We start from the raw sequence: 11,830 nt of genomic DNA on the forward strand, positions 1-11,830 counted from the left end.
TCTTCCAAAAGAGTGCGTATGAAGTGATATCTCACCTTAATGTGCTTTTTCCTTGAATGAAAGGTTGAGTTCTTTGCAAGATGGATAGCGCTTTGTCTATCATTGTACAAGACACAATTGTCTTATTTAAATCCAAGCTCTTCTAAGAATCTGTGAAGCCACAAAATTTCTTTGCTTGCCTCCGTCATTGCTACATACTCTCCTTCCATGGTAGAAAGTGAGACCACTTTCTGCAGCTTTGAGGCCCAACTTACTATTGTGCCTCCAACCGTGAAGACATATCCTGTAGTGCTCCTTTGAGTATCTTTGTCACCTACCATACTGCATCAGCATACCCTTGAAGAAGTTCCTTCAAAATACAAAGCATTTGTTGTTGTCCCTTTTAGATACCTAAGTATCCACTTCACAGCTTGCCAATCCACTTCACAAGAGGTGCAATGAATTACACCTCAACCTCCTGCACTTAGATACGAGGATCTCATGAAAAATCTAGATCCAATGGTAACTAGGCTGCAAGGAAAATTACCATTAAGAGTAGTAAAGACTAGTAGGACAAGGGCCAAACCCTAGAATTGTCAAGAGAAGTAGAGTTAGAGTTAGAACTTTTGTTTGAGGTCTTTACACCTGCTTTTAATATTTCAAGTCACTCATGATTTTGGGAACATATTCATATATATGAGTATGATATGTAAGTTATGAGAAAAAAGTATTTTCCAAGAGTAAATATTGGCTTAATGTGACATTATTTAGGATTTTCACTTTTTTTGCATTCCCTATTGCCTATAGACATGCCTTGCATGACTAGGAAATTTTGAAGTTATATTTTGTGCTCTAAATTTCCAAAACATGTCCACGGTAGAAAAAACTCTAACTTGACATTGTGGACTTGACACTTGGTAATTTCATGATCCATGTCTAGCTGAGAATCAACTTCAAGGATGTAGAACAAAAGTGAGAGCATGCAAAATTTGATCCTTATGAATTACATGAAGAAACCATTAACCAATTGATGGCTTCTTGGCTTGATAAAGACTATCTCAATGGGAATACAAGGATAGTATCCCAAGGAAAAGTTAGGGAAGATCATGGGACTTTGGTAAAGCTTCTTATGCCCAAGGAGCTTGAGACATTTTCTTGAAAGATAATAGTGTGCACAACCAAAAATATGGTAGCAGAGGCACTACACTTGCCAAAGATAGGGGAAACTATCAAGGAAAGGGAGGTAACAACCACCAAAAACTTCAATAATTTTGGACAATCAGCTACTTTTGTTTATCTCAAGAAGAGAGAGCTAGAAATCCTTCTCAATTTATAACAACAACATTTGGGCATCTCCAACTCTAGCCCCATAAGGTATACCAACCCTAAATAGCCAACTTTGTGGATCATTAGTTAAAGACCAACACCAAGCAACAGTTCAACCTTGCAAGCTACCATCAAATGAGATAAACAAGATAAATTGTCTACATCGGGAGGAGACGAAGTTTTCACTCGTTGCACTTGCTATGCATTGGCCAACAACTTGCCCCTTATCCCCAACCAAAATCTATGGTTGAAGATTGAGGAGGAGATTCAACAAAAAGCATTGAGGCCTAACACATGGCTTGGTAAAAAGGTTAAATCTATTCAAAATTTTGAAACACAGTGGCCAGCTCCTCTAAACTAATCAAAAGTTGAACCAATGCCAAAAGAAAGTTTGTTGAAGAGGAATTGGAACCAAAAATAAGTTATTTTTAGACTAGTATGAAGGCAAGGAAGCAAGGGCTACTGCCCTCAAAAAAGAGAAAGTGAAAGCTAAGAGAAGGCAGCTAAAACAAATTCATAGAGATGAGGAAGAGTTATTGAAAATTGTAGTTGAAGAAAGAGCAACTAGGGTAGTTTCAAGGGACCAAGAGAGAGTGGATATTCCAAGGGAAGAAGAAGAGAGGACAAAATCACAACAAGAGGATGAAGGGGTTCAAACAACTCACCAAAAACCTACACCACCACCCACAAACAAAGTTTTAATCTCTATTCCCACCACCTGGGAAGAAGACCAAGGGAAAGACAGGATAAGCTCCACAAAGAAAGTACTCAAGGTAGTTAGAGAAGATCCTCTATAGAGAGAAGACAATTTAGAGAGGGAAAAGGCTTTATAAAAAAGGGAGCAATCTCTACACAAATACCTTCAAGAATAATGGGTACCATAGAACCCTCGCACCAAGAATCCATATTTAGTACAAGCTATAAACTTACAAGAATAAGTTTAGAGACCTTGTTGAGAAGAGGAGAAAGGGAGACTCAAAAAGGAAGAGAAAGAGAAAGAGGCTATAGAAAAAGCAAGAGAATCATTAGCAAAAACATCTTTGCCACCACCAAATACGGTCAGAGACAAACAAGAGGAAGATAGCTCAACCCACACAAGAAAATAAAGATGTGAAATTACCCAAACCTAAACAAGACGTACTTGACATGGTATAGACCCACCACAAGTCATATGTTTTGGATAATGTTCTAAATAGATTCTATTCCTTGTGACACAAATCAAGCGGGCTCCTTATAGTAAAGAGGATTCCATAAAGAAATTATCTACACAAGTGCATGGTATAGAAGAAAATCTTGATGAGAACTATGAGACCACTTTCAAGACCACACTACAAAGTAAGAATCTGAAGATGTTTTAACTATAGGGGGATCTTACCATGCAAAAGGCTAACAAAAATAGCCTACAACACCTCCCAAAAGAACAAGAACCAAATACAATGGAGTGTAAAAATGGTTGGAAGCTATGCAGGACACTGGCAGCCAAATAGAGCTTAATCAAGTGAAGCCTAAATTGCAAAGATAAATTCAAGACAATACTCAACTCAAAGTATAGTTCGATCCTATCAACACTCACAGCTCAAGCTTGATGAAGAGAGGTTGAAGTACACGATATAATGCTCAAGAAAGTTAAGAGAATCCCATAATTGCTGACCTATCTAGCAAGGATAAATTCTATGCAGCAAATAAAGAGTCCCTCCTATAACCCATCCTCTTTCTAATGTAGAAAAATCATGGCACCAAAGTTCACTACCATTTATTTTGATGAAATTTGAAATGGGACAAGTTGATCAAGGATCACCAAGAAAAAAGTGTGAAGTCAAAGGATTTGATTTAGGAGATATAGCCAACATGAAGAATCAAATGGATCATGAAACACCCAAAGAACCTATATACATCTAACAAATGCATCACAAGAGACTAGGAATGACCCACTCTAATGTCGACCACCCAGAGAGTGTAGTTGGGCTTCACATTAAAGATGGATAAAGACAAGGACCACTTGGATCAATTACCCAAAGTTACAAAAATCAAAAGATGTCTCTATGGTGAAAACCCTAACAGGTTCCATACAAATCTAAAGAGGCATCCCAATCTTGCATGTACAATGCTAATCAAGATAACCCAAATTATGCTTAATGTTTGGAGATATTCCACAAAGCAGAGCAGACCAATGCATCATGGATTTCATTGTTAGAAGGTAGCAAGGGATTATGTTATGACCTCTTAGGGAGACCAACCAAAAAGATCCTAAATGGATTTTATGCCAGGGTCATGTTCGTACCTGTTAGAAAATAAGACGTAGCTAAATAGATTTTTGAGTAGATTACTTAATGGAGAGAGATAGATTTCACACACAAGAGATTATAGAGTAGAGAGAGAGAGTACACACGATATATGTGGTTCACCCAATGTGGGCTACATCCACGGGAAAGCAGCCACTCAATGGCTTTAGCACTTCAAAAGAAGAAGTAGTTTACAAAGGGATTAACCCCTTGATAGAGCTCCCGCCTTGCTTCACTCTCACCACCTCACACTCACCTTGTTGCATCAACTTCACACTATGAAATGTGTGTAGAAATGGCCTCCTTTTATAGGCCAAAAGGGCTGCCCTCTCTTATGAGAGACAGCCATGTGTAGCCGCCCTTGTGTGAATAACTCCAAATCGGACCCTCCAATCCGCCCATGTGTGGCCGCCCTTGAGAAGACAAGTCCGCTTTTGAATTCAGCCACTGGCCACCGGCCATTGACTTTCGACCACCGGCCATCGGCCATTGACTACCGGTCAACCGACCGGTTGTTTGCCGATCACTTTTCGACCGCCGTCCGGCCATAATATTCCGACGGGGAAAAAAAGTCTCGGGGGCCTTCGCCCCCGAGACCTCTAAAGTTGCCCCTGATTCTTGTCCATGAAAATTTTGGTTTCCGGTGAGTGATTTTCCTTCACGCACACTGGCTTCTCCTCATAATGAGGGCCTTACAAATGTGCGCTTTTACCACAGAAAATTACAAGGGTAAATCAGGCTCCATACTTAACAGTACCCTCCTATTTCATGTAGATAGTCAAGGAAGCATTCTATACAAGATTTCTCGTACTGAGGATAGGGATATTGAAGCTAGTTCTCAAGAAGCTAAATGCTAGATTTGCGGCTTACATGGCCATTGAGTTTTGATATCCTATAACCATGGATTTCACACAAAATACAAGAAGCTCCACATCAAGTACCAACAAATAACTGGAGCAAACATAGAGAAAAAACAAATTGCATAGCCCACATCATTTCCTTGCATCTTGAATGCATGTCAAGGGATGACATGTCCAATCAGGGGAATGATAATAGCAAAGCTAACAAATGCAACCTAATTAAATATCAAGAGGCCATTTCTAAGTTCCCTTGTAATTTTATCATTATTCTATTATATTAGCCGATGTTACTTTGTCCACTTGACTTATATGTTTTCAATCATTTCAAATGTAATTATAAGCCATTTGTCATTGAGTAAGTCTACAAGCTTCTAGATTGTATCTATCACTTTTGATGTGATTATTTGCTAAGTGTTGAGTCAATTATGGCCAATGACAAAAATCTTAAACTTTGACCCAAGTACGAAGGTCGTATTTACCAAACTTTTTGGATAAGTCTTTGAGTAATGAGAAAATGCAATTGAGTGTATGAAACCATGCCTCTGTATTTGCATGCTTTATTGACTCTTTACTCCCATATATGTTGTTGCATTTCAATTTCAATTTCTTTTGCATGTTTTCAGGTGAAGGCTCTTCAAGTTTATGTAAGAATTACTTTGCAAGTTTTTTTATGAGTTCCTACAAGTTGTTTGATACCAAATCTTGAGATTTAGGTGTCACATTGATGAGTCATCAATTTCATAGGATAGCTCTCCTCATTCATAGCCTATCATGTATCTTGAATGATAATTTTTGACATGCAGAAATAGAGCCCAATATAGTTCTTCATGCATGCCTTGTTTGGAGGTCTAGCCATCCTAGTTCTTTTCATCATCCCTACACTTTTGGTAGAATTTAGATTTAATTTGACCATTGAGATGGTAAAGATTGGCGAGCAATCTAAGACTAGCCTTTGGTGATTTGGGACCACTTGCTGTCTCCATGCCTTAGCCAGGTCAACTATTTCCCTCTTAATGTGAGGTTCTCACTAATCCTACAATAAGATTTGAATTGATTGGGTGACCATTAAACAAAATATCAAGTGTTCCTACTTTATGGCGGCTTGGAATGTGTCATGATATTTGTGACTAAAGTTTGCTGGATTTTGATTAGAATGTATGCCAAACTATGAGCTTAGTTGGGGTTTATATAATTTGAAATGGGAACGCATACTTATGTATTCCAAAAGTGTGTAGAGGGGCGCTAGAGTGAATCCTTGGAGATCATTTGAACTTGGATAAAAAGGGGAGAAAAGAAGAGGAAGACAAAGGGAAGTTTTTTGGTGACCATGCCATAGCTATGTGGAACTTCCAACATTTTACTCCATCAACAGAAGTTTCATCTTCATCATAGAGTTGGTGTGGGAGTTTTATAGAGGGAAAACCATCACTGATTGGAGTTTTGGGAATCTCATATTAACTACATAGGAAGTCAAATCTTGTTCCTGGCTTGGATGAGCTCATTAAGATGTATGAAAATTGGACTTTGCGCATATGGTTGATTAGTTCTAACTGGTTTGAAGGTTTGTTAGATTTGAATCATTATACATTTGTTGGCTCCTAGATCTACTCCAATCATCCCTATCTCTCTTTGATTATCTACTGCTAGTTAAACTAATGTAAATCACCATCTTGATACTTTTACTTGATCTACCTTAACTCATTTCACATCCAAAGGCCTGGTGCCTACCCATTATCCTCTTGAGAAACAACTTTCTAGACAAAATTTTCAGCCATCATATGATTATATTATTGCACCTTTTTATAAGGAGTTTTTCTCTTTGATATTTTAGATCAACTAGTCTCTCATGGATTTGTATATTTCTTATAATGATCTAGTATCTCATTTTGACGAGCCTCACTTTTTCTCAAAGTATTGAACTCCTCTCAGACCCTCTTATGATTATGCTCATCAAATGGACAATCCTTAACCCAATGATCACCAGCACAATAGACATTGGGCCTTGGAGGCTTGTCAGTATTTCTAGGATTGTTGTTTCTTCTTCGGGTATGTGGTCTAAAATTGCATTTGGCTATCAACATTAAGGTTTAGGCATCCATCATTAATTGAATACTTGAGTTGACTAGTGGAAAAATGTAGCGTTTGTATCCCATCATAACCACTCGCACAATAGGGTGTTGTGTACACTCATTTGTTACTGGGTTGGTCTTCTTGTACATCCGCTAGCCTTAGAGGCATAAAACCTCACAAGGGTGGTTGATTACCCTATTGGGCTAATGCGAATTAAGCAAAATAGCATTCATGATTAACTTAACCTAGGTAAACATAACAAGAAATTGGAAATGGAATGAAACATGATCATTGAGCTAAATCAAATACAATACAAGGGGTCTCTCTTTATAGTCATGAGTTAAGATTATCCTTATGTACTACAAGGTATAGTACAAATCATAGTGAGAGTGTTTGGCATGATTGTGAGAGTGGGATGTGTGTTGATGAGTAGGTTGTGTATGCCAGTGGGTGTGGGTGTGTATGTGAGGATTCCATGTATGCTTGAAGAGGGAGAGCTACATGGAGAGAGAGGGAAAGGGAGAGTGAGGGACAGAATGTGTGTTTAGTGTGTGGGAGTGCAGTTAGGACTTAGTGTGTATGTGTGTGCTTGTGTGTGTTAAAAGAGACAAGCATGGAGAGTGTTTTGCCAAGGAGAGAGAGAAAGGGGAGCTCCGAGAGAGGAGGAGAGAGAGTGCGAGAAAGTGTCCTAGAGGGAGAGAGAGTAGAGAGAAAGGGGGGGTGGGGGCTCTATGGGTGGAAGAGGACAAGGTGGGGAGGGGGTGGTAATGCGGAGGAGGCCCCTCATGTGATTTTGTAAGAGTGGTGGTGGTTGTGATTGTACAAACCATTGAGTGCCCTTTATTTAACTAATATATAGTTTTCAATAATTTGAAAGTGGAGCCCTATGGGAAGAAATTGAAGGAGGGAGGGATGGTTGTCAGTGGGTCCACGGATACTTGGGGACAAGGACTCCTTACCATGCAAGATTGCCTGCTTTAGGTGAAAACTTCTACGGGAGATTTATTTATTTATTTTTAATCATCAAGTGGCCGTTCACACGTAGTGCTCTTAAGAATTTTTGACAAAAGGGGGGTCCCATAGAAAGAGGTCGGTTGAGTTCAAAAGGTGTCCCTCCACACATTCACAACTCAAAAAACTAATGAACTACCAAAAGAATTACATAAATTGAGTTAAAACTAAAAGAAATTAACTTAGACTTTGCAACCAATAGTTATGCATAACGATCGGATGAGATGGACGTAAAACAAAATTTCCACGGGAGATGAGGTGACAGCTTCTACGAGAGAGTTATTTATTTATTTATTTTTAAACGTCAAGTGGTCATTCACACGCAGTGATCTTGAGAATTTTTGACAAAAGGGGGAGGGGGGTCCCATAGAGAGAGGTGGGTTGAGTTCAAAAGGAGGCCCTCAACACATTCACAACTCAAAAAACTAATGAACTACCAAAAGAATAACTTAAATTGTATTAAACTAAAAGAAATTAACTTAAACTTTACAACCAATAATTATGCACACAGATGGGATGTAAATCAAAATTCCCATTAAGATAAGGTTTTGTGACCAAGCTTGCACAATGATACATCATGAAAATGAGATGTCCTTAATGATACATCATGAAAATGAGATGTCCACAAGTAAAACCGTTCTCTTTTGTAGACCATATAATTTTGTTATTCATACAAAAGGATTACTATTCAAGGAATTTATATCTAATATTGAGATACACACAAAGATAGCTAAGATGTGAGTCATAATAATTGACACATATATCAAGCACAATATCATTGTGGGAACATATTTGAAGGTCCATTGTCTCTCAAAAACAGTATCGGAGTCGAGTGCCTCCCATACTCCCATCGTTTGCTTCCATCATCTGTATGGAAATTTCATTGACAAGCCTTGCTTCACAATATGGTATTTGCATACCAAATTTTTACCAATAATAGAACACTTTGTGTGACATAAGCATGGTTGTAGAAGAATATCTCTTGTGATCAAAGCTCTCAAGGTAAACACTCTACATATAGAAACTTGCCAGTGTCTGCATGGATAACTTCAAAGCTACCTATAAAACATTCCACTAGCTCCCACTCTACAAAGTTAGATGGAAAAATATATGAAAAGAAAAACACACCAAATTATGCACACATTTGAAGCAACTTAAGAGGTCAAAGCATAAACAAAACAATCCAAAACATTTCAATAGAAGTAGGATATGTACAGTTTGCAAAAAACCTAGGTTGAGGCAAGGATGTGTCAAGCTTTAACTGAGAAGATATATACACATGTTGTACCTTTGCTAGACGCTTTTCATCTTGAGTTTTCTTGATATCCATGATTTTTCCCTTTTAGTGATGTGCTTGCATATGTCTCCTTGACACCTTGTGCACACCTCCTAAACTTGGCTACATTGTCATCCACATAAATCATTTGTAGTCACAACACCAAGCCAAGAACCACTATCATCTTGCACATTGCTTCAACTTATTGAATCAATAAATCTTGAAGAAAAATCAAGATTAGTTCATCTACACGGTTATTCTTGGTGTGGCATGACAAAAAATACTACGATGTATACAAAGACAGACAATGGCACCGCTTCAAATCTCTACATGCAAGATAGAAACAAAAACCAATACAGTGATTTGATCACAAGAACATTGGAGATAGGAATGAAGCTCACTGCTCTTACCAACACATACATTGAAAGAAGCCTAATGATCTTACCAAGCAATGCTTCTATGCTGAATCTCCAAAATGACGTCGATGAGTGAGGGGACACCATTTTGGATCTAGATATATGTGGAAGAAGGATCGAGGAAGGTGTTGAAAAAGATACTCTACAAGAAACCAATGCTTCAGATCTACAACTTTATGTAGAGGTTTGTGAAGGTGAGGTTGAGTGCAACCTCACCTTCACATCTAGATGAGGAAGAAGGACCAAGGAAGGTGTTGATGATGAAACTCTAGAAGCAGCGAGTGCTCCATATCTACAGCTTTATGTAGAGGTGTGAAGGTAAGGTTGATGGAGAAGGGGAGTTTCAAACCTCTATTGCAAGAGGTATTTGGAGGGAAAAGTGGGCTTGAAGAAGGAGATGAAGGTTTCACATGTGGAGGGGAAAGAGGATAGATGTAGTAGCCTTGAGGTAGCCTTGGAGAGAGTAAAGAAGAGAGAGAAAATGTCAACACGTTTTTTGAATTACCCCCTTTTAGGGGGGAGGGGGGGAGCTAGTAGCCTCTAGAGAGGGAAAGAGTGGGTTTTACCCCAATTTTATGAAAATTCAATTTTTTCCCCTCATTTTATTAATAAAGAAAAGACTCTCCACCTCTAGGCCTATAAATTTGACCACTCACTTTAAGGACTTTCCACACCCACAATTTTAGTCCACATGGCAGTCCCCTATTGGCTCATTCCTTAATTTAATTTTTAATCCCATGGCATAAAGATTCCCTTCTACACCCCATTCTCTTCCTAATGTGGAATTATCCTCGGCTAGTCAACTCGTGCATCATAGTCCTGAAGGTAAATGGGCAAAAATGTTGTAACAAAGCTAGTTTCTAATCCCCCTATACTCATGTGATATTTATTCATAAGAGACGTCTCTATACACTTGATCCTTCATAGGCAGATAGCTATCAAAGTGGCTTGGAGGTGGACCATTTCATACTATGTATACTTAAAAGTGGGCTTGGGAGAAATATGAGGGTTCATGCTTCATACATTACACCATGGATGTTGCCCTCGACTACAAAACCATCTTCTTCTCTAACAAGGGAAATGCACCCACCCTTACATGCTTGAGCCTATCCCCATGAGTACAATCCGCACTATTGCCTCCATCCGGCTCGGTTCTTATTCTTTAGGATGCAAGAAGGGTCATTGGGGCAACTATGAGGAGTCTCATCGATGATGCACTTTATGCCCCCATAAAAGTGTGTGAATCTGAGCATCACATCCACTTGGGTGCTCAACTTTTGATCATATTAGACCTTGCATCCCTCATATTTTTAGCCATGAGCTCTCCCAACACACACTCCTCTCGCAAACTATGTGTACTCTCTATTCTGACGTTCAGTTCCACAACTATTTGGTCCCATATATCATATTTGACCTTCAATGACGATAATAAAATCTTGAGAAATTACCAAAATAGCCTTGGAATTTGTGGAAATTCCCAAAATATCCCTCATATTTTGCCAAAAATTCCCAAAAAACCTTAGTATGTTGCAAAATTCCCAAAATACCCCTTGTTCGTTTTAGAAAAATATAAGATTATTTTTTTATTAATTGTTCCATAGGAAGATTGGTTGTCCATCAATATAAGATGTAAGAATGAGGAGTTTAGACGATATTGTTGGATCTCAAGATGAAATAGTTCATCATCTACAGATAAACATCCCTCTCTTTGAGCGGTTTGGGACGATTGAAAATAGATCTCTATTGTCAAACAAAATAAAGTATGCCAAAAAACTGGGAGCAATCCATCCAAGACTACTATAAAGTTATTTTGGGAATTTTTGAAATCTGAGGGGGTATTTCCACAAATTTTTGGGGTATTTTGGTAATTTTTCGTGAACTCTCTCTCTCTCTCTCTCTCTCTCTCTCTCTCTCTCTCTCTCCCCCCAATCAATAAAAGATTTCCTCCCCCCCCCCTTGCCTGGCACCAGTTCATGATAAGTGTGAAGGTGTCACCTATTTGTGTGCATGGTGGACCTATCTCTGTAACAAACTTGGATAAACCTTCTAGCTTTGAGTGCATATATTTACTATAGATGTCGCAACGCTCTCTCTCTCTCTCTCTCTCTCTCTCTCTCTCTCTCTCTCTCTCTCTCTCTCTCTCTTACATCGACCTTTCTAACTCTAAAGGGGATGACACTATATCACTTCTAACAGGTGTCCTCTTGTCCATCAGGGCACTCTATTGCTGCGTGCAACTAACTCTCCACCTTTACAAAGAATGTGGAAAGGGTTGTTGTTTTCTTACATTGTAGAGCCCATGTCGAGTTGCTCATCGATGTCCAACCTTTTCAGGTCCTTGATGGGTCATCGGAGGAGCAAAGAGCAACAAACGTGTTTGACTTGTCAAATTGAAAAACGCAAATGGGAGGTTGAGGCGGCAAGAAGAAAGGTGTTCACGGAAGAGAGAAGGGTCAATGAATGTGGGAAGGTGAAGAACCCTCAACCCAATGCTCTCTAGGTGGGCCTCCACACTATCTCACACGTGTGCGTCGAGATGGGATCGAGTGATTCAGGCCATCCGGTGTGGGTTTGAAAATTCGGGGAGAAAAGTAAATTCGCGTAGGCATG

The sequence above is a fragment of the Adiantum capillus-veneris genome, chromosome 28, assembly GCF_014529385.1.
Source record: "Adiantum capillus-veneris isolate H3 chromosome 28, ASM1452938v2, whole genome shotgun sequence".
Taxonomy (NCBI): Eukaryota; Viridiplantae; Streptophyta; class Polypodiopsida; order Polypodiales; family Pteridaceae; genus Adiantum; species Adiantum capillus-veneris.